Genomic DNA, 27,910 nt, shown 5'->3' on the forward strand with positions numbered 1-27,910 from the left:
GGCACAGTGAAACTAATTAAGAATTTACTTACAGCAAATGTAAGTGTGAAACACATTAAAAAGATTTTTGGGGGGGGCCAGCCCAGTGGCTCAGCGGTTAAGTGCGCATGTTCTGCTTCGGTGGTGGGGGGTTCACCAGTTTGGATCTCGGCTTCGGACATGGCACCACTTGGCAAGCCATGCTGTGGTAGGCGTCCCACATATAAAGTAGAGGAAGATGGGCACAGATGTTAGCTCAGGACCAGTCTTTCTCAGCAAAAAGAGGATGATTGGCAGCAGATGTTAGCTCAGGGCTATTCTTCCTCAAAAAAAATATATACATATATATAATTTTTATATTTCAGTATTGGTTTCCTTTGTGCCTCACTTTATGAAAATTATGCATAAAAATATGAACTAACAAAACAGAAAAACCAGGGGTTGTTATCACCTTTCAAAGTTATTACCTTTACAAAAGGAATCATTCTAAATTTAACTTAAGCAGTCAACATATCTCATCATTTAAAATATAATATAATTTAGAAAAAAATTTAGTGTTATACAAAATTTAAGGAATATTTTTGTTGCTTATAAGTAAAGTATAACCTCTTTGCAATTGCCAAGATGTGAGCTGGATCCGATCAGCTAATTAAATGCCTCCACCATGGGCATCCATTTTATGTTATCGCCATTTCTCTTGACTTCTACTTCGTTCACTTTTGGCATCCTTTAGAAATATTGTTTTAGTTAGAAAAAATATTACTGATGAAAAAATTCTACAACAAGAATGGAGTTCTTAAGTGTGCCCTAAGCATGAAGAACACTAGATCGGGTGGTATTTTGCCTTAGTCTGTGGGTAAATCTTACAGAAGGAAAGCAAAAAGTTGAATATGTGTACACCTGATCCTTGAGACTCCTTCTGCCAAAAAGGGTGTCATTTTGTGCCAACCGTATTGACATTGTTTGCAAGATGGACTTTTAACTATCTGGGTTTGGAATGAGACGCATAACTCGTTGTTCATAGGCCACAAAGGAGCTAACAGATGGCAATAGCTCTGAGTCACTATTCGTCTTGGCTACATTCAAGCTGGGAGCCCATGGCCAAAAGGTAGCTTCTTCCATTTTCAATCCCTCAGCCCTTTACTTCACCTACGGAGTTATTGATTTCAAATAAAGTATCCAAATAAACGTTCTTTCTACTAATCTTTTGAATATCTTCTTAGCATGGTATAAGTACTTGCATTTTAAAGTGGCTTTATCTGAATGATGCTCCTAAAATAACACAGTCATTCCAATCAAGATCGGTTTGCTGCTATGGCTCCTAATGGATATGTGAAATTCATACGTAGACCTTCAAGCTGTAACTATTACCAGACACTATCTCCTTAAAAAAATCCACGTGAGTTTATCAAAGAGACTATGTGTCAATTGGAGGCAATATCATCATCCTTTTAAATCAAAATCTTTGAGATTTTGAGTAACTCTGGAAGGGAGCTTAATAATCGTCTAAAATGATCTTTTCATTTAGAAGCTGAGTAACTTGCCCAAGGACACAAAGCTTCCTAGTTGCAGAGGCAGAATTGAGATTTTAGAGATCGAACTTAGCATCTTATTGTATAAAGTAGAATGCATGTTCCTCTTCATTAAGCTTTGAAATCACCCCTTTTTCTTCTATAGAACTTTTGAGAAGGCAATAGTCCCCTTCTCAGCTAGCCAATATATTCATGTCAAGAAACCTTAACTAATATTGAATTTTAAAAATAATTTTAAACATATCTAGTCCTTATTATGATTTCTAGTCTAATCCAGTCCAATCTGTGATTTTTTTATATTGGAAAATCTAAGTCGGCACCATGCTTCTTGATATGATTTCTATTTTCCTGACTGAGCAATGGAAGATCAGAGAGTTTTAGTGGCCTGTCCAAGAGATCGCATCTAGTAAGAGCAGGAGATGGACACATAGAATTCATGTCTCCTGATACTTACCTGTGGCTCTTTGCACTAAAATCTTCAGCCTGAGAGGGTCTTAACATTCAGCATTTCTCCCAGCTTTCGCTTTCTGGTAGTCACTGTGTCAGGGAGTTATGAAATATCAGAATTTCCTTTTTATTAGCAGGCATTCTGTACTCACGGGATTTCAGGGACATTAGTTATAAGCTATGCTCTCACTACAGAAAAAGACATGGCAAACGTCAGAAATAGATGAAGTGATAGAATAAAAGCTGGTAAAGTGCTTTGATGGCAAAGGTTATGCAAGCGTGAAGGAAGACTCTTCTCACACATTCTGTCAATGGGAAAGAGGAGACTTTGAAGTGCAATTTAATGGCCAAACAGAAGTCATAAGCTGACCAGAACTATCTAGATCTTCGTGTCCTTCAAGTGGGCTGTAAAATATTACCGTGGAGTAATGATGATCTACTTTTTATCCAAGAAATGATGGACCAATTCTGTGTACATTTACCTGAATTATTATGCTCACATAAATAATGCCATTCAATTCGTTTTTAGAGTCCTCCATCGAAACTGATGGCAGATGAGTGAAAGCTTTTAGCTGAATATGTGCAAAGGAATGAACTTATTAAATAAGTAAATATCCATTGCCTTCATTTGGTGACAGCTCACTGACCTGCTCAGTGATCTCTCCTTCAGGTAAGTAGGTTTGAATACCCCAGATCGTGGACTCGGTGAGCCTACGGAGCAGCTGCAAGAGTCCTCGATTTTAAAGCACTGCCACTTTGCTTTCCAAAAAACAATTTGGAAGACTGTGACTCTCCCACTTGCCAATAAACACGTTCTAGAAAACCAAGCACAACTTTCATTCTCTGATTCTTTTGTTCTCTGAAACTTTCGTTTTGCTGATGTTCTCAATGTGTATCTCATTATGATTTTAATTTGCATTTCCGTATGCTTATTAGCCATTGGCATCTCTTCTTTCTAAAGTTCCATTTCAAACATTTTCTTGATTTTCCTTTCTCATTCCTACTGATTTGTAGGAGTTCTTTACATTTTTTTGGATACTAGTCTTCATCAGTTTCATGTATTACAAATATCTTCTACTATTCTGTGCCTTGCCATTTCACTCTTTTGGTAGTGTCTTTCAATAAATAGAAATTGTTAAATCTGTATTCCAAGTCTACTACATTGAATACATTATATTTATTGACTATGATACTTTGATGCTTTATTATTTAAGTTAGACATGCAAAACTTGAATAGCTCTCACAAGACTATGTGAGTATATTGAGCAGAAAACAATAGTCTCCTTTCAGCACTACTCCAACACCCATCCAAAGTTAACAGCTGCCGGATACTTTTCTAGACCTGTGGGTGTGTGTCTAAGTGTGTGTGTGTATGCATGTAAAGAGAGGCAGTATAGAGTAATGGTTATAAACACAACTATTAAGAGGGCAACTATTGAAATCAGATACTTGGGTTTAAATACAATCTCCAAGGTTTTCCAACTATGTGGGCTTTGACAACTTGGTTCACTTTACTCTTTCAATGGCTTCCTCTGCAAAATGAGGATAACACTAATATCTACTTCATGGAGTAGCTATGAAGATAAGCGCATGTAAGGCACTTAACACAGTGTGTAGTCCATAAAACAATAGTAGCTAGCATTTATTTAGCACTTAATATGTGCCAAGCACTTTCCATGCATTAATCTATTTAACCATCACAATCGTCTGCATTTTTTAGATGAAGAAACTCACACACAAAGGGGTTAAGTAACTTGCCCAAGGTGACATTGCTAGTAAAAGGATTAGTTTATGAAGCCCAGGCAGTCTGGCTCCAGAGTTCATATTCTTTTTTTTTTAATAAAGAATATATATATTCAAAGTATACAACATAACAATTTGGCATACATATACATAGTGCATGTATATGTATTACTATAGTCAAGCTAATTAACATATCTTCTCCTCACATAGATACCATTTTTTCTTTTGTGATGAGAGCACTTGAAATCTATTCTTTTAGCAAATGTCCACTATTAAATACAGTATCATTAACTATAGTGATCGTGCAGTACATTAGATCTCTAGATTTATTCATCCTCCATAACTGCAATTTCATACTTTTTGACCAATGTCTTCCCTTTTCCCCCACCTCCCCACCCCTGGTAACCACCATTCTCCAGAACTCACGTTCTTGACTACTATACCATGTGCTAATCTTCCCCTCAAAAATGCTCCATGGACGTTACCTGATATTACATACTTATATAAACATAAAATTTAGTGTATTTTACTACATAAATGGCACTATGCTAAATATGTTGTACTGTCACTTGCTTTCATCATTATACAATATATTAGCAATCTTTCCATGTTGGTGCTTTATTTTTTTAAAGAGCTATGATGTATACTATAGTAATGGTTGCCTATTGTCTTAGTCCATTTGGGCCACTATAATAAAATACCATAAACTGGGGAGATTATAAATAACAGAAATTTATTTCTCATAGTTCCAGAGGCTGGGAAGTCCAAGATCAAGGCGCCTGGAAGATTCATTGTCTGGTGAAGGCTTGCTTCCAGTTCATAGGTGACCATCTTTTCACTGTGTCCTCACATGGCAGAAGCAATAAATTAGCTCTCTGAGACCTCTTTTATAAGGGCATTAATCCCAATCCTGAGGGCTCTGCCCTCACAATCTAATCACCTCCTAATACTATCAACGTGGTGTTTAGGGTTTCAACCTATGAATTTTGGAGGGACACAAACATTCAAACCATAGCATCTATAATATACTTAAACATTTCTTTGTTCATGGACATTCAGATATTTTCTATCTTTTTGCTATTATGGACAGTCTGGCAATGATCATCCTTATGCACGCATCTTTTGTGTGCACTTGCAGATATTTCTGTAGGATGGATACCTAGTAACAGAATTTCCTGGTCAAAGGGTTTGATGTTTGTTTAGGTATTTGCTCAGGTAGGGCATCTCTGAATAAACACCAGTTTTATAAGTTACATGAAAATTACATAGATCTTGATACATTTGCTTTTCAGAATCAGAATTTATTGAATGTTCTTTGCTTGCTTGTCTCTGCTATGGCCCAAATGACTGGCTTTGTAAATAATCATTTTATTCTTTTTGCTTATAAGGTACCTTTCTAACAAATCCTATAATATGCTTAGATAAGAATTTTATAGCCATCCTATTTCCATTCTCCCTTCTTGGAACCAGCCTTAAAATGTCTATCAATTCATTTGTTTTATTGGTAAATTGCACACTCTCAATTTTGTTTTCCTTCTACATCTACACAAACCATCTATAGTATCAGCGTAGTGCAGCCTCTACGTCTGCTCACCCTCCCCTTACTCCACAAGCAAGTTATCAATCATTTGGGCAGCAGCATAAAAAATTACCTATCTGCTCAAGAAACAGAGTTGATTATGGAACACTATAAGAAGCCCTGTGGACTGCATTCTGCCAGGGCCTTTCCCATAAAGTAGAGAAAAATATCTACGTAGTTGTTGGAGCCAGTCCCTTTAATGTTTTCATCTGCCTGGGAGTCCATCCCAGCAATACAAGAGAATATAGGTCGATAGCTTATTTCCCAATCACACACCCTTTTGGAACCTGTCCACTGGTCAAAAAGAATGCTCTTTTCAGATTTCAACTCTGCTAAAGTAACCACCTCCCTACCTTTTTCTTTTATACTTCTTGCTCTTTTAATTGCTCTTTTAAGACTTGAAGTTAGCATGTTTAGAAGGCATTTACCTGTGAGAAAAGTTGCACATTTTCTGGTGAGCTAGAGGGAGCCTGTCATCCCTGAAAACACTTTGGCAACCTGGGGATTTTCTTGACCTCCTTTGTGGGTACATCTCTAGCCTGAATAGATGAGTTGTTTCCTCTTAACAAAAGGTGTGTTTTTTTAGTATTTGAGTCTTTCATACAAGCCTAATAGCAGCATTTCATCGTAATGCTGGTATACTTGAAGAAGAGCAGCTAAACCTATTCATAGAGGGTGATAATGAGAATGACTTATTATACAGATTTGAATATGTACAAGCCTAGTAACTTTTCTAAAGCTGCCCTATTTTACTTTTAATCAAAATTTGTCTGAGTCAGCTGAGATACCCAGCATAATTGATGGTGAAGGCTGAAAGGTCTAAGTTGCTGACAAATACTTTGAGCTCTCAGAGCATTCTAGGATTTCAAATTTCTTTCAGAACCAGCATGAGGGCAATCAGATTAAACACTCAGGACATGTTGGTTTTATTGGGATGCAGATGTAAAACGGGTATATCTCAGTCTTTATTCCTTACCCCTCATCTTTCTACCCCAACCACCTTGGTCCAAGGGAAAAAATACTTGTGTAGTGTGTGTTTTCAATAATCAAAGAGAAAAGGTGTATTGAGTGTCAATTGTGTCCTTGATGGAAAAAGGAATGGATATAATGTTGAATTATTTAACTATCCAGAATTTCCCACCTAACATCACATCCTTATCCTTAAGGTGTGCACAGGAAAGTGCTTGAGTCCTAGTTGAGACTCACACCCCAAATTCCTACATGGTTGCCTACCCTAATAAACTGAGCTGGACTATATATGAGGTGTAAAAGGATCCATTTTTTTAAATAAACATCTTATCTTGGAATAATTGTAGATTTACAAACAAGATGTGAAGATAGTAGAAAGAGTCCTCTTATATCCTACATGCAGTTTCCCTCATAGCTAATATTTTGTATTTCTATGGTACTTTGGTCAAAACTACTGACATTGGTAAACTACTATTAACTAAGTTAAAGGATACATTTTTCACTCTAGTTTTAGTAAAGCAAGGAATGGAGCTTAACCTTGGCATCTTGGATCTTAGTATTCTGATGGTTGAAAATACTTTGGAAAAGTAAAAGTAAAGAAAGAGTATTACGGAGAAGGGCCTCAAGCCTAGCAGACCTAAGAATCTCATTCCCCACATGTTTGTCCTTAGACTTCACTTCTGGTCCTGCTATGCTAAGAACAGGGGGCAGGACTTCTGGACAACACCAGGCTTATCCTACCACACCAAACACTTGGCACAGAAGAACAAAAATAAAAGAAAATTTTACAAAGAGTAAGAATACACTAGAGAGAAATGAGCTTTTAAACATTGTCACTCTTTCTCCTCAAAGCTACATCCCTTATTGAATGTGTGTGTCAGATACCCTCCAGAACATACACTTCATGGAGGAAATTTGTGATTAGGGGAACCCTTAAGACAATTTAATAGGGTAAAGTACTCTTTATAAATTGCTATAAAATTATGATACAAATTATTTCCCAAATTTTGATCATCTAGTTTTGTTATGATAATATCCTTTCACTTAAAAACAGGAATAACTATTTTATTGGCAACTTTTTTGTCTAAGGAACCATTGACATTGTAGGGGGATTGGAATTTGCCACCCCAAAATGTGTCTCTTTGGCTTGATTATTTTCGAGAACAAAAGACTCAAGAAGAAACTTTGACCTTCCTTCTAACTGCCTAAAAGGGTTTAAGATAGAGGGCCAGTTTCAGGAAGGAGCTATCACCATAGATAACTCTAGTGTAATATGAGCTAGGTATGGTAGACAGGGTGGAACCTAACAATGCCCATTTGCTCAAAGCCCTCTCCATGTCCCATTGTCTCTGCAAGCCATGGCAAAGATTTGTTTACCAAACATTTGCTTTTCAAAACATCTCCATGTGAATTTCCTTTCTCCCCTTTGAAGTCCCAAACCACTACCTCCAACATGCTCTTTTTGTCTTTAGCTGAAGATGGTATTTAAGGTGGTAGCTTTGGCCATTTTGCTGTTATTCAATTTTCCTATGTTTCTCCCATGTATACATTTTATAAAAACTTGTTTGATTTTCTCCTATTCTGTTTCATGTCAATTTAATTCTTAGACCAGCCATAAGGACCTCGAAGGGTAGAAGAATATTTCTTCCTCCCCTTTAGCATGAAGCCCAAAATTCTGTCAGTAAATCTGGAGATCATAAAATTCAAAGATTGGAGGGATTTTCAGATCTCTCTTCCATTAAAAGAGAAGGTGACCTAAATTACTTCTAACATCTCTGATACAGTCTTGTTGTCTCTCCTTCAGCTTTGACATCTTGAGCAGCCTTGTTAGTTGGAAAGTGTTATGTATTTGTTTGTTTTTTTCCTGCACTTAGCCAATAGCTGCGTCACTAGAATTTCCATCCTTTGGTTCTAGTAGGTCTCAAGCAATCTAGTGAAGAAAACACCCAAAGTAATTTTCCCTTTCCCTTGGAATAGACTAACACATATCTAAAGATGGCTATCATCTCTTGCACATAAACCTTCTCTCCTTAATGCTGAAATAACCCCAGTTCCAATCTGCAAATCAATCTTTGAGGCATTTTATTTTTTTATCAGAGTTATTAATTTTAGCAAAATTATAACGTGATTTTTCTTATTAAATGAACCCATTTCCTTTTTATTAAGAAGCAGTATGTGTGGCAGTTATGAGTGTATGCTGTGGAATCAAAGAGAACTGGGTTCAAATTCCCAGTGGTGCAACTCTAGGCAAATTGCATAGTCTCTGAGCCTCATTTTCACCTCTGTACAATGGATATAGTAACAGTGCTTATCTCGGCATGTTTGTGTAAAAATTAAATGAGGTTATCTAAGTAAAGTGATTAGCACTAACCTAAAATCCATCTACTAAAAACAAACAAAAGTCCGTGTATTGCTTTTCTTTGCTAAAGTTGTCACATTTTCGGGCCAGCCTGGTGGTGCAGCAGTCAAGTTCACAAGTTCTGCTTCTGCGGCCTGGGGTTCACTGGTTTGGCCTCTGGGTGCAGACCTATGCACTACTTGGCAAGCCACACTGTGGCAGGTGTCCCACATATAAAGTACAGGAAGAAGGACATGGACGTTAGCTCAGGGTCAGTCTCCCTCAGCAAAAAGAGGAGGATTGGCAGCAGATGTTAGCTCAGGGCTAATCTTCCTCAAAAAAAAAAAAGTTGTCACATTTTCTTGAAACAATTTTATACTACACTTACATGACATTATAACAATGTATTTTTAAAATATGCCACGCTAGTTTTCTTTCCTTCTCCACCCATACCTCCAACACATTAGAACCTGGGGAAGTAAGAAGGGCGTTCTTTTCAGAAGGATATAGGATACAAAATTAAAAAGGAAGCTAACTAACCTGTATTAACTTTGTTCCCACCAAAATGTTATTTCATTTGATCTTCACAATATTTCTCTTAGTTGCATATTATTGTGTCTATTTTATTGTTCTACAGTATTTTAATTTAGCCTATGATAGTGGCAGTATTTGGTTGATGCACCTTAGTTTCTGCATTTATTTTGAGTGGCTTGTCCCAAGCCGGGTACTTTAATCCAACTACATCAAAAAAGTTCGGCATGGATGTCTTGTAGCATTGTTGCTATTGCAGTAGTAATAAAACAGCCTTAAAATTTGTTCGAAAAGGATCATAAGTTTTGAGAGAAAAGTTGAGCATAAACGATTAATTGTAGAAATGAATTGCAATAGGGTTTTTTTTTGTATAGTATTTATTTTTATTTTTTAATTATTTTATTGAGGTCATATTGGCTTATAACATTGTGTAAATTTCATGTGTACATATTACATATCAGTTTCTATATAGACTGCATTGTGTTCACCACCACTAATGTAGTTTTTAACTGTCACCATACATATGTGCCCCTTTACCCCTTTGACTCTCCCAACACCCCATTCCCCTCTGGTAACCACAAATCTATTCTCCTTATCCATGTGTTTATTTATCTTCCACATATTAATTAAATGATATGATGTTTGTCTTTCTCTGTCTGGCTTATTACACTTAGCATGATACCCTAAAGGTCCATCTATGTTGTCACAAATGGCATGATTTTGTCTTGTTTTATGGCTGAGTAGTATTCTATTGAATATATATACCACTTCTTCTTTATCCATTCATCAGTTGATGGGCATTTGGGTTGCTTACACGTCTTGGCTATTGTGAATAATGCTGAGGTGAACATAGGGGTGCATAATCTCTTTGAATTGTTGATTTCCTGTTCTTTGGAAAAACATCCAGTAGTGGGCTAGCTGGATCATATGGTATTTCTATTTTTAATTTTTTGAGAAATGTCCATACTGTTTTCCATAATGGCTGCACTAGTTTGCATTCCCACCAACAGTGTATAAGAGTTCCCTCTTCTCCACATCCTCTCCAACATTTGTTATTTTCTGTCTTCTTAATTATAGCCATTCTGATGATTGTAAGGTGATATCTCATTGTAGTTTGGATTTGCACTTCCCTAATAATTAGTGATGTTGAAAATCTTTTCTTGTGCTTTTTGGCCATCTTTATATCTTCTTTGGATAAATGTCTGCCCATATTTTGGATATTTCATATCCTCTTCCCATATTTTGATTGGGTTGTTTGTTTTTTGTTGTTGAGTTGTATGAGTTCTTTATATATTTTGGAAATTAACCTCTTCTCAGATACACTATTTGAAAATATTTCCTCCCAGTTGGTGGGTTGTTTTTTTGTGTTGTTCATCATTTTCTTTGCCTGGTAGAAGTTTTTGAGTCTGACATAGTACCATTTGTTTATTTTTTTTCTTTTGTTTCTCTTGCCTGAGCAGACATGGTATTCAAAAAGATACTGCTAAGACCAGTGTCAAAGAGTGCACTGCCAGTATTTTCTTCTAGGAGTTCTAAGGTTTCAGATCTTTTATTCAAGTCTTTAATTCATTTTTAGGTAGTTTTTGTGTGTTGTATAAGATAATGGTTGACTTTCATTCTTTTGTGAGTGGCTGTCCAGTTTTCCTAACACCATTTATTGAAAAGATCGTCCTTTCTCCATTGTATGATCTTGGCTCCTTTGTCGAAGATTACTGACTACAGATGTACGGTTTTATTTCTGGGCTCTCAATTCTATTCCATGGTCCATGTTTCTGTTTTTCTTCCAGTGCCATGCTATTTTGATTATTATAGCTTTGTAGCATATTTGAAGTCAGAGATTGTAATACCTCCAGCTTTGTTCTTTTTTCTGAGGATTGCTTTGTTTATTCAGGGTCTTTTTTTCTTCCATATAAATTTCAGGATTTTAGGATTCTTTGTTCTATTTCTGTGAAGAACATCACTGGGATTCTGATTGGGGTAGCATTGAATCTGTAGATTGCTTTATGTAATATGGACATTTTAACTATGTTTATTCTTCCAATCCACGAGCATGGAATTTCTTTCCATTTCTTTATGTCGTCTTTGATTTCTTTTGATAAACCTGAAAGATTAAATAACATTTAATAAGAAAGAAATAAATTTCTTGGGGCTGGCCCCGTGGCCGAGTGGTTAAGTTCGCGCGCTCCGCTGCAGACGGCCCAGTGTTTCGACGGTTCGAATCCTGGGCGCGGACATGGCACTGCTCGTCAAACCATGCTGAGGCAGCGTCCCACATGCCACAACTAGAGGAACCCACAACGAAGAATACACAACTATGTACTCGGGGGCTTTGGGGAGAAAAAGGAAAAAATAAAATCTTAAAAAAAAAAAAAAAAAAAGAAATAAATTTCTTTCTTTCGATTTCTGTCTTATAGTTTTCAGTGTATAGGTCTTTAACTTCCTTGGTTAAATTTATTCCTAGGTATTTTATTCTTTCGTTTGCTATTGTAAGTAAGATCATATTCTTGAGTTCTCTTTCTGCTACGTTACTATTAGTGTATAGAAATGCAACTTATTTTTGCATGTTGATTTTGTACCCTGTAACTTTGTTGTTGTTGATAATCTGTAATAGTTTTCTGATGAATTCTTTAGGGTTTTATATTTAGAGAGTCATCATCCACAAACAGTGAGAGGTTTATGTCTTCCTTTCCAATTTGGATGTCTTTTCTTTCTTTTTATTGCCTAATTGCACTGGCTAAAACTTCCATTGCTATGTTGAATAAGAGTGGTGAAAGTGGGCACTCTTACCTTGTTCCTGTTCTCAGAGGACTGGCTTTCAGTTTTTCACTGTTAAGTATGATGCTGGCTGTGGGTTTGTCATATATGGCCTTTATTATGTTGAGGTACCTTCTATATCCATTTTATTCAGAGTTTTTATCATAAATGGATGTTGGATCTTGTCAAATGCTTTCTCTGCATATATTGAGATGACTATGTAATCTTTATTCCTCATTTTGTTAATGTGGTGTATCACTGAGTTGCAGTTGTCAAACCATCCCTGCATCCATGAAATAAATACTACTTGATCATGGTTTATGATCCTTTTAATGTATTGTTGAATTTGATTTGCTAATATTTTATTGAGGATTTTTGCATCTATGTTCATCAGCGATATTGACCTGTAATTTTCCTTCTTTCTAATGTCCTTGTCTGGTTTTAGTAGCGGGGTAATGTTGGCCTCATAGAATGAGTTAAGTAGCATCCTATCTTCTTCAACATTTTGGAATATTTTGAGAAAGATAGGTATTAAATCTCCTTTGAAGGTTTCGTAGAATTTATGAGGGAAGCCATCTGGTCCTGAACTTTGTTTTTGGTTTTTGATTACTGTTTCAATCTCTTTACTTGTGATTGGCCTATTCAGATTCTCTATTTTGTCTTGATTCAGTTTTGAAAGGTTGTTTGGTTCTAAGAATTTGTCAACTTCTTCTAGGTTATCCAATTTGTTGGTGTGTAGCTTTCCATGGTATTCTCTTGTATTTCTTTGTAATTCTGTGGTATCTGTTGTAATTTCCCCTCTTTCATTTCTGATTTTATTTATTTGAGTCTATTTTTTCTTAGTGAGTCTGGCTAAAGGTTTGTCAATTTTGTTTCTCTTCTGAAAGAATCAGCTTTTAGTTTCATTGATCCTTTTTGCTGTTTTTTCAGTCTCTATTTCATTTATTTCTGTTGTAAGTTTTAGATTTTTCCTTCTTCTACTGACTTTGGGCTTGGTTTACTCTTCTTTTTCTAATTCTTTTACATGTAGTTTACAATTAGTTATTTCAGATTTTTCTTGTTTGTTGAGGTAGGCCTCTGTTGCTGTAAATTTAACTCTTACTACCACTTTTGCTGCATCCCATAAGAGTTGGTATGTTGTGTTTTCATTTTCATTTGTCTCAAAATATTTTTTGATTTCTCCTGTGAGTTCTTCATTGATCCAATGGTTATTCAGTAGCATATTGTTTAGTCTCCACATATTTGTGACTTTCCCAGCTTGTTTCTTGTAGACGATTTCTAGTCTTATAGCATTGTGGTCAGAAAAAATGCTTGACATGATTTTAATCTTCTTAAATTTATTGAAGCTTGCCTTGTTTCCAAACATATGGGAACCTATCTTTGAAAATGTTCCACGTGCTCTTGAGAAGAAAATATGTTCTGCTGTTTTTGGATGGAATGTTCTAAATATATATCTGTTAAGTCCTTGTGTTCTATTGTTTCATTTAAGGCCACTATCTTCTTGTTGACTCTGTTTGGATGATCTATCTGTTGATGTAAGTGGGATATTGAGGTCCCTTACTATTATTGTGTTGCTGTAAATTTCTCCTTTTTGGACTGTTAATACTTGCTTTATATACTTTGGTATTCCTGTGTCAGGTGCATATATATTAATAAATGTTATGTCTTCTTGGTGGAATGTCCCTTTTGTCATTATATAATGCCCCTCTTTGACTCTCATTATCTTTTTTATGCCCCTCTTCATCTTTCATTATATTTTTTATCTTGAAGGGTACTTTGTCTGATATAAATATGGCCACTCTCATTTTATTTTGCTTGCCATTGACTTGGAGTATCATCTTCCATCCCTTTACTCTGAGGCTATGTTTGTCTTTAGAGCTGAGATGTGTTTCCTGGATGCAGTATATTTTTGGATCTTGTTTTTTAGTCCATCTTGCCTATCTGTGTCTTTTGATTAGTGAATTTAGTCCATTTACATTTAGAGTGATTACTGATATATGAGGGCTTAATAATGCCATTTATATCTTGTTTTTTAGTTATTCTGTATTTCCATTGCTTCTTTTCCCTTGTATTTCTGTCTGCCATTTCAGTTTGGTGGCTTTCTGTGATGGTTTTCTTAATTTTCTCTTTATGACTTGTGACTCTGCACCGATTTTTTGTATTGTGGTTGCCATGAGATCTGTGTAAAAGATCTCATAGATGAGATAGTCCATTTTCTGATAGTCTCTTATCTTCATTAGCCTAAGCATGTTCCATCACTGTCCTCATCCCCTTCTGTGTTTGTGTTGTCACCAATTATTCTTTTTTGCATTGTGAGTTCATGGCTAAATTGAAATGTTTATAGTTATTTTTGGTGCTTTCTTTCCCTTTATCTTTTATGTTATAATAAGGTGTTTGTTAGCTTATTCTGATAGACAGCTTCAATTTTCAGATTTTGTCTGCATATTTATCTCCTTGCTCAAGGCTTTTGCCTTCTTTTTTCAGGTAAGAGGGCTACCTTCATCATTTCTTGTAAGGGGGGGGTGGTCTAGTGGCGATAAACTCCCTCAGGTTTTCTTTATCTGAGAAAGCTTCTATTTCTGTCATATCCGAAGGATAGTTTCACTGGATAGAGTGTTCTTGGCTGATAGTTTTTGTCTTTCAGTATTTTGAATATTTCATTCCACTCTTTCCTAGCCTATAAGGTTTCTGCTGAGCAATCCATTGAAAGCCTGATAGGAGTTCCTTTGCAGATTATTTTCTTCTCTCTTGCTGCCCTTAATATTTTTTCTTTGTCATTGACTTTTGAAAATTTTAATATTAGGTGCCCTGCAGAAGGTTTATTTGTATTGATGTAATTGGAAGTTCTATTTCCTTCATGTACTTGTATGTCCAGTCACTTTCCCAAGTTTGGGAAGCTCTTAACTATTATTACTTTGAACAAGGTCTCTAGTCCTTCTCCTTCTGTAATATCTATAATACTTATGTTACTTTTCCTAATTAAATCAGATATTTCTTGAAGAATTTATTCATTTTTTAAAAATCTTAGTTGTCTTTCTACTGCCACCTGAAGCATTTTCAGATTTCTATTTTCAAGGTGACTAATTCTCTGCTCCACAATTTCTAATCTATTTTTTATGATTTCTACATTATTTTTTACCTCACTAATTGTGTTCTCCATATCCAGAATTTCTGTTTGGTTTTTTTTAGAGCTTCAATCTTTTTGGTGAAGTATTCCTTCTGTTCATCAATTTTATTCCTGAGTTCATTGAATTAACCTTCTGAGTTTTATTGTAACTTGCTGAGCTTCTTTATGATAGCTATTTTGAATTCTTTCTCAGTTAGATTGTAGTCTTTTGTAACTTCACTTTGGTTTCTGGAGAGTTGTCATTTTCCTTCTGCTCTGCAGTGTTACTATAGTTATTCATGGTGTTTGATGAATTTAGTCTCTGCTAGTAGTAATTACCTTTTCTTATTTAGGTACAGCTTTGGTTACTTTGGTTCTGGTCACCTGGGTCTCGTGTTCCTCCAGTGGCTCTCTGCAGGCTCAGATGCTGCTGTCCTGTGCACCACATATACTGCTGTTCCCAGATTGTCTTTGGGTGCTGGTTGTGCCACTGGCAGGAGGGCTTGGTTCATGATGTCAGTGTCACTGGCAGCATCCTGGGGCCCCAGGAACTTGTATTCAGACCTTGCTGCTGGTGGAGCTGGTTTTGGGTTCACTGCCACTGAGGTCTGGGTCACAGGTTCTGCTGTGGTTCTTATTGCTTCTGGTTGCAGATCACCCTGCCACCAATAGGGGGCAGGGGGCCTTTTTTCTGTTCCTGCCCCATCTGCACATAATTGTGCTAGTTGGCCACTCTGCATTCACACAGTCTGTACCACATTCACCTGGAGTAGCACCTTCATGTATGCTGAGCTGCCACTACTTGGGAGGGAGTGTTCATGTGGGCAGGGCCACTATGGCATGGTGAGTGCTCCCGTGGGCGGGGCTACTGCTGCTCCACAAGCATTTGTGCACTAGCTAAGCTGCCCCCCCCCTCCACTCACAGTCATGCCAGCTGCTGTGTGAGGATCTCTGTCCTGGATTGCTGTCTCTGGGGAGAGGGAGGCGGCTGTTCTCCCAATCCCATTGCTTCTCAGGGATCCAGTCCACTCCCCTTCAGATGTACAGCTGCATGGATCTCTCAGCCATCCTGTTGTGCTGTGAAGGGACTTCTCTGTTGGTTAACTGATGTCCATTTAGTTGTAACTTAGAGACAAAGGGAACAACTCACTCTGCCATGATGCTGATGTCACTCCTGTGCAACAGAGTTTTAAACTTACTTCTGTAGAATCATGAAACTCCAGAAAATGTTTAAGATTCAGACATGTCTGGAATACTGGAAAATAATTTGGTGGTGATATTTTAAACGATGGCTAATAAAATGGTCACAATTCTGTAGCACCATGTAAAGAAGACAGGACTGCATTGACTAAATATTTTGTTCAATGGAATCACAATTTCAAATTGAAGTTGCTTTAGTAATAGGAAGTACATCTCAGCCTCATTTCCATGTTTAAATGTGTCTTCTTTGATGAATACTATGATCTATAAAAGAAAGGCAGTTAATTTGCAACAAGGATCAACAAATGGTTGAAATGGGCATTCCAGAAAATGCAGACAAGAGAGCGCCTTTAACCAACTCTAATTTTGAAATTCTCTTCCCTGCTTACATTTTGGGTTTCATCAATATTTCCAGGATGTTGGCTGTCCTGTCCAAAAAGCACATTGGAGAAATAGGATAGTAGGCATCGTGGAGTCAATTTTGGCTGTCAACCTAAGAAAACCAGTTACAACGCTAATCGATGCCATTAATGGCAATCTGTCCTAGGAAGTGAGCAGGCTGCTAAATATTCAAGAAAAGCTATTGGACTGATCACAAGAAACAAATCCTCGTAGTATGTAGTCTAGTAATAGCAATCCCAGTGACACTGCACATCCCAAATCCCCAGGTTCTACTTAGTGTCTGCTAAATGTTTTGAACATGTGAGCACCATTGAGGTGCTAATTGTTGCTGTTTATCATACTTGGCTATAAAACTGTAAAAATCTGAGGAAGTGATATTTAAATGATAATTACCATTCATCCCTTCAAACAAAAAGCCTTGAAGCAATTTACCTATTCTTAGTAAGTAGAGTTTGACGAGCCAGTTTTACCATGAATTTATTGAAAGACTATGATCTTGGCAATGTTTCCAGATCAGTGTGCCATGACAATTTGAGCCATTGTCAAAACACTATGTGTGTTAAAATATCCTGAGTTTCTTTACCCCTAGGCAGTTGCTTTTTTGCCAAAATCCTTGTTTCTAAAGTCACTGCTTTCCGCTCCTGTCTGCAACACAGAGATAAAAGCCAACTAGTTCCTTTGAGGAACATAGTCAACTGAATAGGGCAATCAAGATTAAGGAGGAGATCTCCAGTACAAATGCAGTGGGTGTCCTGGACTGAATTCCACAAATCTAAAAGTATTTACAAGCATTCAGTTACAAACTACATGGGAGATCCAAATTTTAAAATAAGCTCCATACTCAAACTTTTTGTTACGTACAGCAAAATTACTTGACATTTGAGGTTATGGAATTGCTCTTCAACCTCTAGAAATAGTCATCAAAATTGGAAAAGGTAATAATTAAGCTTTCAAATACAACAACATTAATCTTCAGATATCCAGAACACGGAGACCTTCGTTGCCAAAAATTTCACTGAATAAAGCCCTAGCCTTTTTGTCTCAATATATTCATGCATGTCCTGAGGTCTAAAAATAGAGTGGGGAAATAGTCACTCCACTTATAATGAATTGAATTTGGAACTGTGCTAAATTCTAGATACGTCTACAGTTCACTTCACCTCTGTAATCTGTTCCTTAATCTTGATGTCTTGTTTTTCTTATTTGTAAAATAAGATAATTAGATCTTGCTTCAATAATTGCTCACTATTAACTACATTTTGCAGCATTATTCATTTGACCAAGATATTTTCATGAAATAACAGAATGTTTCCATTTTTATATAGTCTCTAATTATTGGAGACTAGGCTTATGCTAAGAATGTTCTTGTGTTCTTATGGTGCTTCTGGACTAATTGAAAATAGGCCGTTTCTATTGTCTAGGTCACATTCCTAGATAATTTTGGTAATTATACAATAAGATTTTTTCGCAGCTTACCTATTCATTATAAGCAGAAAATTATGCTGGAGAGTATTCTTCTTCCAGCTGTCTGACAACCTTAAGAATTGCTTTCTAGATGCAATTTGAGGAAATAATTCATCTTGCAACAATAAATGTTCCTTTAGACAAAATGAAATGGAGAACTGAACATGTATTAAATTAATTGGAGACAACCAGTCCTAATTTGGATAGTTTAGGGTCTCCAAATCACCTGAATTATTCAAACTATCTGTCTCTCCTACTGAGGAACACCGGTTATTGCTTAATAGTTTTTTAGCTCAATAGACCAGGCTCTAAAAGACCTTAAATCAATCTAACATTGGTCAATGGTAAAACAATAGAAAGCTGGATGTCTTTACTCTATCATTCATATACCAAACACATATCTGGCATCACTTTTCATAAGTCATGTTGAACAATTTTCTGTGATGACTAAATCACCATCAGGGAATTTTAAACAAGACAAATGCATTTACATATAATAGGATTCCAAGTAACTGAGAAGTCCTCTTAAGACAAATCATGCTTTTCAAGCACTCCATTCAATGAAACCATGTCCTATTACTAAGAAAAGGATGCCATATTATTTGATAACAATTTTGAGTGCAAACTGCAGCTGTACTTTACTGATATGACAAGTCAGAAATTGATGCAAATAATACTCACTTATATTTGCAAACTGCTTAATGTTTTCCAAAGAATATCCACATTTTTATCTCATTTGATCCACATACAAGCACTGGGAAGGAGATAGGGCAAATAGTGGTTTTTTTCATGACAAATAATGAAACTCAGCTTCGAGAAGAGGAGTGGCATGTCCTTCATGTATATGGCAGAGCTGAGACTAAGCCTTTGTCTACTGACTTCAAATCTTGTTTCGTTCAGTGCACAGGATGTTTATTAACTGAAAGTAACATTTACTGAGACCATACTTTATGCCAGAAACTGCACTTAGATTTTTATGTGTATTATCTCATCCACAGCTAACAGATGAGGAAATCAAGGCTCAGTGAAATTAAATATCTTTAATCAAAGTCAAACAATTAGTGAGTGGCAGAACCAAAATTTGCACGATGTTCCTCTGATTCCAGAGTTTGCATTTTTTACCACTTCTTATTCTGTAATTTCTTCCACCTTCACAGGAAGGATTTTAACTGGGTATAATTAAGTCCCATTTCCACTTTTCATCACACTAGCTTAAAGAACAGGCAGGGACCTCTCTATTTAATACCATACAGTGCTTATTGTCGTTACTTTTCAGTTCTCTCTTCTAAATATTCTCCTCTAAACTTTCAAGGTACATTTTTCATCCTTTTAATCATTTTCAATGTGTTCAACTAAAGTCTATAAGTTCTCCATGTTTCTGTTTATAATAATGACTTCTTTTTGATGTCTTATCTAATCACACAGCCATATACTCTTAATGTAGAAAACATAGAACACAAGGAAAAAGAACAAAAGTTATCCTAAATACCATCAATGCAAGATAAAGTTGGTAATGGTTAAATTTTTTGGATAAGTAGAAGTAGAAATAAAGATTATGCTAAGTGCTTTCACATATTTAATGCTCACAACAACCCTTGGAGGTAGGTACTATTCTCATATCCATTTATACATAAGCAAAGTGAAGCTTATGTAGATTAAATTAGTTATTAGCATTCATATAGTAAAAGGTAAATCAAGAATACAAACCCAGGACTGTCTGTCTGTCCAGGTATGTCTGCCTGGAATCATACTGCGTGTTATTGCTTCACAGCCTGTATTTGGTTTTCAATTATATCACAAACATTTTTCCTATTCAGTAATCTTCAACATGATTTTGGATGGCAAGTTGGAATTCTATCTTAAGAATGTAATATAACTTAAAGAATCCCCATAATTGGGGTCCAATTTTTTTTCTGTCACAACATTGTGCTGCTGCGCCAAAACCCAATATTCCACAACTAGTTTTCTTCTGGGCGTGGTATCCATGCAAGGTCCAGGTCTGACTATGTTTGTTACCCTTTTTGCTCCTTTCCTTAGAGAAGCCCTGCTGTCTCCAGGCTTTAATTACGTGGCTGTCCTTACCCTTAGGATTCCTGGTGCAATTGATTTCAAGTGTTGACTTTCAGTGATATTGATCCACAGTGGAGTAGCACCCAGTCTTTCTTGACCTTCATGTTTGTTTCGCCCTCACTGCTAAAAATTCACTCATTAAAACAGTCAAGTTCTAGGTTGTATGAAAAGGAATGAAGACCGGTTGACTTAAGGATAAAAGACGTGTGTTGCAAGTATATCAGGTAGCTTAAAGAACTGATGGAAAGAAGGAAGAAAAAAGCTCAAAAGTAAGCCATAGTCAAGGGACATCAAGCAGACAAAATACTACCAGGGACAAATAGTCTGGCTAGGTTACCACATCACCACCACCACCACCAAAAACATCGCTTTTGGAAACACTTGGTGCAGCACTTTTTCCTTGAATAGTTACTAAACTCTTCTTGCTTCCTTTTAATACTGTCTTTATCTTCAGTCTCAAGTTGGTGTATCTAAATGCATCTAGATCATGTTCCCAGATGCCCCTTGTCTGTCAGGGACTAAGGGAAGGAAGAATCTCCCTGCTATAGCTTCTACAGTACGTTACTCCATCCAATCAATAGGGCACATAATGAGGAATTTCTTCCACATAAGTAGAGCGTCCGAATGCTAGGAAGCCACATAGGTGACAAGTACCCATTCCAGTGGTGTTTAATGGATTTCCCTCTCTCAGGTAGAGCAGTTATAAAATGGTTGCTCAGGATCTTTGATCAGTCTTGTTTCTTTGTTCTATACATTGCAAAAATCTTACAGGTTTGGGGCTTGAGAATGGCACCCTTCGCTGAGTTCCTGACTTGATACAGAGTCCCCTCTAGTTTTCCTGTTAGTTTACAAGTCTTCACAGGCATTACAAGCACTTTAAAATGCTTGCATTAAACAAATCAATGTATTTAAAACACAATGAGCTATACGTATAGTAATATCTGGAGACAATATGACAAATCTAAGTTTGAGAAAGGCTTGTGTGAACATGAGGCCTTGGCCAAGGTGGCCCTTCTACACAGCCCTTTGCTCAACTCCCCCTTCTCGCACTGACCCCCACCAATAAGTTTATTTTCCTTTGATGATTTAAGTCAGTTGAGTGGAGGAAAGATCCAGGAAGGAAGTATTGAATGCCTCTACTCAAGCTATCCTCTTTCGCAGAATCTTTTTTGCATGTACTAATTCATGGGATCTTGGAATGTCTCTAATATCGGGGCAAAGTCAGGCCAATGTTGAGCATAATGGTAAGCGAAACCCTAGATTTCTTTATAATAAGTACTTTTCTACTTGCCCCTGTGTCACACTACCCCTTTGAAAATGTGTAGTACTTCTCCTTATTATTTTAGAATAAATTACACTTTAATTGTATCAATTAAACTGTTTTGGTGGCTGTTAATGACTTGGAGAACTGGTAAAGTTTCATTTTCTGAGCCGTGGCATTACTACATAAGATGGTTTAATTTTATATTACTAATAAATTGGCAAAAAAATAATGGTTAATTAACGTTGGTTAATTGAATCATTATGGAAACAAACACTTGCATGCACCTCAAGAAGAATTAAGTGAGAAAACCAGGCTGGGATGTGCATTGTAAATTTTTCCTAATAACTGGTGATGGGTGCAATAATGCTCTCTTCCTGTCCACCTGATTCATCATGAAGCTTTCAAATCAAGATTGATTTTTTTCTAACATTGTCTGTCACATTAATACTAAGCTTTACATTAACACAACACAGTAATTGCAGAACAAGATTAAATACATTTTAACATGGTAAGTTCCTTTTCAAAACCATCTTTCATTTTCACGAAAATGTAGACACCTGGCCCCAGGCAGACATATATTTTTATCAGTATGCCATATCACTTGAATCCAGTCATAGACATAAAGAGCAATGAGCCTCTAGTAGTTAGATCATTTTAATTCTTTGGGTATATTTTACATGATACAGGTCATTGAAAATGCAAAGCCACAGTAGCATATTTATTTGGTAGAATCATTGGAGAATACTGGTTCCACCACTAAATATGCTACCTTCTTTACATGAACTTGTCACTCAGGAAACATGAAAACAGTATAGACAGTATCCTGCTAAGATTTGACCATCATGGACTCTCGGTAACTTTTTGCACTCTATACCTTCACTTCCTTCAACCAATGCTGCACTTCTCTTCCATAACCAATCAAGTGTCTTTAGTTTCCCATTTGGACTCCTTCTTCCCAGTCACTTGGATGTACTCAAGCCTAATAATGATCTGATATTAGATCAAAGCCTCACCCTCTTCTGCTAGAGGAGACAACATCCTGACCACACATGTAAGGTCTTCATATCCATTTCCACCCACCCAAGCATATACAGTCCCAATATTTTCACCTACTGTATAGTATTATATTCACCTACTGGTGGATATATTATTGGAAGGCAGAAGTTTAGAAAGGAAATGAATAATCTTTTGATATTTATAGAAAGTCCAAATCCCATGCAGGTCATAGCTAACTTATGAGAAGGGACAGATGTCAAATATTTTTGGTAGATTAGGCAAACTAGTCTACTCATGCCCAGTGCCTGAAAACTGAGAATATTTTAAGTATGTCTTCAGGAAAGAAGATTCTCTACTAATAAAGTGACTGACCTAGTTTAAGAGTGGGTCACAGAAAGGAGTAGAACCGATAATACTTGGCTGCATGAGTGGAATGAAGGGGAAAACAATTAGATGGACTGGGCCAAACTTGGATATAGAAAAATATGAATTGATCAGTAGGCTCATTTCCTCTCAATGCTTTCCCCTGCTAATTGTGTTTTACTCACTTGGTCATTGGATCTTGATTCATTTTCTGCTACTTCATTATTTTCAGCACAAGTGTGTTTCTTTACATTAGATACAGTTGCTAGTTCTCACCTGAATATAACACTTGTCTTTGTGGGAAATTATCAACCTTTTTAACACCTGTAGGGTAAGATTTACAGCAGAATGATATTTTAGAAGTATTTCTCTATCTCATATGTGATTTTTATGTACTGGGTATCCCACACATTCCTAAGTAAAAGCTGAGTAAATCCATTTTTAGAAATTAGGTAATTAATATTCATTCTTTGTATTCGTTAGTCAAATATTTTATTTTCTTTGGAAAATCTGTGTTTAACCTGAAACATGGCACTATTTTACGTCAATTATGTTGGATACCAGTAATATCTTTTTCGGTCAACTTCAAAATCAGTATATGCAAAGTCAAATAATTTTTCTTTTCCCAAATCTACTTTTTGTACTCACTTATAACCATGAATAGAGATCATCCAAGCTGCCTTAGACTCTTTCTTATCCCTTCACTCACACTCACCCAAATACATCATGCTTACAAGCCCTGTTGATTCTATTGCTGAAATCACATTGGTACATCAACCTCCTTCCATCTGCCCCAGTTCAAGTTCTCATTATCTCCTGCTTGGATTGTTATCTGCTTCCAATCCACTGTTCACAAAACTGCCAGACAGAACTTCACAAACAGTGATCTGACCAAATAATCCCTAAAGGTAAAGCCATCTAGCTACCAGGATATTTTACAGCTTCTTAACATGGCCAACAGGTCCTTATTTCTAGGCCAATGGTGTAGATTACACCCCAATTATATCCTTTTTGGGGCTGATTCAGTCTGCCTTTTCCACAGTTAATAGCATGAACTCTCCCCACACTCTACTGCTGGATTTTCAAAGAATCCCAGGCCTTCTTTGAAGTTCTCATGTTGTTTCTTCCCAAAGGGACATCATACAGCTCCTCTGTGTATTTTGCACATATATGGCACAAGTAGGTGGAATTTGAAAGGTTCAATTAATAACCAAACACACAGAGATTTTCTTTCTACTTTTGGAAACCTCTCGTAGAAATGATCACTCCTAACATAGTATCTGTTACGAAGAAGGGTATTCTACTTAACACAAAACACCAGTCTTTCCAATAATATATTATCTGCTAATGAACAGCTATGTGGTAAAGAGAATTTAAAAAAAAATCTGGGAAATGAGAGAGAGGCTATTTAACGATAGTAAAAAAAAAATAAAAGGTTAGGTAAGAGAAAGAACTTCCCAACCATACAGAAAGTGCTTAGTAAAATACATTTGAAACCTTTCCTAGGACTTCCCAGGAGTCTACATAGCTATGTGTTTGACTTTTCCCAGAGGTCTTTTCAAAAAGACTATTAGAATTAGAGGATTATTTTTTCTTTTACATTAAGGTATTGTTATGGTTCTTGTCCTATAAAGTAACACATACTCATACAAGAAAATTTAAAAACATAAAAAAGCAGAAGAAAGAAAAAAACACGCAGTTTATCATCCAAAGAAAATGATTGCGAACATTCAAAGATATTTTCTTCCAGGCTTACTGCATGCATCATTTTTATTTTAAAAACTATTTTTCTTTTTCAAATGAAAATAATTTGCCATCTTAATGTCATACTCAATGGTGAAAAGCTGAAAGCATTCCTATAACATCAGGAGCAAGACAAGAATGCGCACTCTCACCAGTCCTATTCAACATGATATTGGAAGTCCTAGCCAGGGTAATTAGACAAGAAAAAAAGTAAAAGGCATCCAAATTGGAAAAGAAGAAGTAAAACTGTCACTATTTGCAGATGACATGATATTATATGCAGAAAACTCTAAAGACTCCACCAAAAAACTATTGGAAATAATAAAATAATTCAGTAAAGTTGTAGGATATGAAATCAATATATGGAAACGTTGTGTTTCTGGTAGCAAACTATCAGAAAGACAAATTAAGAAAACAATTGTATTTGTGCTTACATCAAATACAATAAACAACTAGGAATTTTTACCTAGTAATAAATTTAACCAAGGAGCTAAAATGCCTGTACACTGAAAACTATAAGACACTGATGAAATAAATTGAAGAAGGCACAAATAAATGGAAAGATATCCTGTGTTCATGGGTCAGAGGAATTAATATTGCTAAATTGTCCATACTACCCAAAGAAATCTACAGATTCAATGCAGTCCCTATCCATATTCCAGTGGCATTTTTCACAGAAATAGAACAAACAATCCTAAAATTTGTATGGAACCACAAAAGACCCTAAATAGCCAAAGCAATCTTGAGAAAGAAAAACAAAGCTGGAGGAATCATGCTCCCTGATTTCAAATTCTATTACAAAGCCATAGTAATCAAGATAATATAGTATTGGCATAATAACACACACATAGATCAATGGAACAGAATAGAGAGCCTCGAAATAAACCCACACATCTATGGACAGCTAATTTATGACAAAGGAGCCAAGAAAACACGATTGGGAAAAGACACTCTCTTCAATAAATAGTGTTGGGAAAAGTGGACAGCCACATGCAAAAGAATGACAGTGGACCAGTATCCTACAACATTCTTCAAAATTAACTCGAAATGGATTAAAGATTTGAATGTATGACTTGAAACCATAAAACCCCTAGAAGAAAACATAGGTGGTAAGCTCTTGACACTGGTCTTGAGAATGTTTTTTTGGATTTGACAGCAAAAAAGGCCACAAAAGCAAAAATAAATAAGTGACTACATCAAACTAAAGAGCTTCTGCACAGCAAAGGAAACCATTATTGAAATGAAAGGCAGCCTACTGAATGGGAGAAAATATTTGCAATCATATATCTGATAAGGGGTTAATATCTAAAATATATTTTAAAAACTGATACAACTCAATAGTGAACAAACAATCCAATTAAAAAATGGGAAGGAGATATGAATAGATATTTTTCCAAAGAAGACATGTAGATGACCGACAAGTACATGAAAAGATGCTTAACATCACTAACCATCACGGAAATGCAAATCAAAACCACAAGGAACTATCACCTCCCACCTGTCAGAATGGCTATTATCAAAAAGCAAGAAATAACAAGTGTCAGCGAGGATGTGGAGGAAAGGGAACCCTTGTGCCTTGTTGGTGGGAATGTAAATTGGTACAGCCACTATAGAAAACAATATTAAGGTTCCTCAAAAAATTAGAGCTACCATATGATCCAGCAATTCCCATTCTGGATATTTATCTGAAGAAAACAAAAACACTAACTTGAAAAGATAGAGGGGCCGGCCCGGTGGTGCAGTAGTTAAGTTTGAACATTCCGCTTCTTGGTGGCCCGGGATTCGCTCCTTTGGATCCCGGGTGTGGACATCACACCGCTTGGCAAAAGCCATGCTGGGGTAGGCGTCCCACATATAAAGTAGAGGAAGATGGGCATGGATGTTAGCTCAGGGCCAGCCTTCCTCAGCAAAAAGAGGAGGATTGGCAGTAGTCAGCTCAGGGCTAATCTTCCTCAAAAAAGAAAAAGAAAATAAAGAAAAGATATAAGCACCCCCATGTTCATTGCAGCATTATTTACAATAACTAAGATATGGAAACAATCTAAGTGTCCATTGATAGATGAATGGATAAAGAAATTATAGTAAAAATATATAAAATGGAATATTATTCAGCAACAAAAAGAAAGAAATCTTGCCATTTGTGACAACACGGATGGACCTTGAGGGCATTATGCTAAGTGAAATAAGTCAGACAGAGTAATACAAATACCATATGATCTCATTTGTATGTGGAATCTAAAAAATACGAGGCATATTGTTACAGAGAACAGATTGTGGTTGCCAGAGGTAGGGGGTGGGGAGTGGGCAAAATGGATGAAGGAAGTAAAACGGTACAAACTTTCAGTTACAAAATAAATAAGTCATGAAGATGTAATGTACAGCATAGCGATGGTAGTTAATAATACTGTATTGCATATTTGAAAGTTGCTAAGACAGTGCATCTTAAAAGTTCTCATCACAAGAAAACAATTCTGTAACTATGCAAAGTATGTATGTGAGCAAGATGTTACGGTGATCATTTTGCATTATATACAAATATTGAATCATTATGTTGTGCACCTGAAACTAATATAATGCTGTAAGTCAATCATACCTCAATAACAAAATTAAAAAATAATTTTCTACCTTGTTTCTTTATGTAAAGGAGGCCCTGTTCCTCTGAATAAGAAAATTACAGATAAGCAAGATGATGAAACAAATATATGGGAACATTTTAAGAGAATGTTGTTGCTACATCTCAGAAAATGGTAAGTCTTTCTTTTTTAGGAGAAGCCTACAAATTTACAACTTAAATATCCATTTTAAAAAGTATTGGAAACATTATAACAATCGGGGAATGATCCGCTAGTACAGTTGACATATTGACCTCTTAATATTGCCTTATGAGAAAAAAAAACTTGTGCGAGTTAAATTGTTTCACAAAGACCTTTATGCAGAAATTATTCTCTCATGAAAAATACTTCAGTCAAGCTGCCTATAATGCAAAACTCGAGCATTAAATTAAAGGTCAAGAAGATGTTAATGAGAGGCGTGCAAAGTTCAGAATCTCTTCATCCCTGCCGACCAAGTGTCTCTTCTTCTAACTCTGCTTATTGTCCCTACCCTTGCTTCTATAAATACCTTTTGGATCTCATTAATTCATGTTCCTCTATTGCTTTCCAACTCTATTCCGCAGCAGAACAGTTCTGGAAATCATATCCACCATAACATTCAGGAGAACTTATCAAACGATAACGTAAAAAGTGTTATTTCGCATTCTCATTCCCTTTCTCCATCATTATGTCCGTATAGATTCTACCTGGTAGATGCCACATACATAACACCTACCACCACTCCCCACTTATACAGCCAGGGGTGGCCTCAGGATTATTCTTAACACTGAACTCAGGCCATCACTATTACTCAATGGACTTTAATACATGAAATGAAA

This window comes from Equus quagga, chromosome 10, assembly GCF_021613505.1.
Source record: "Equus quagga isolate Etosha38 chromosome 10, UCLA_HA_Equagga_1.0, whole genome shotgun sequence".
Classification (NCBI taxonomy): domain Eukaryota; kingdom Metazoa; phylum Chordata; class Mammalia; order Perissodactyla; family Equidae; genus Equus; species Equus quagga.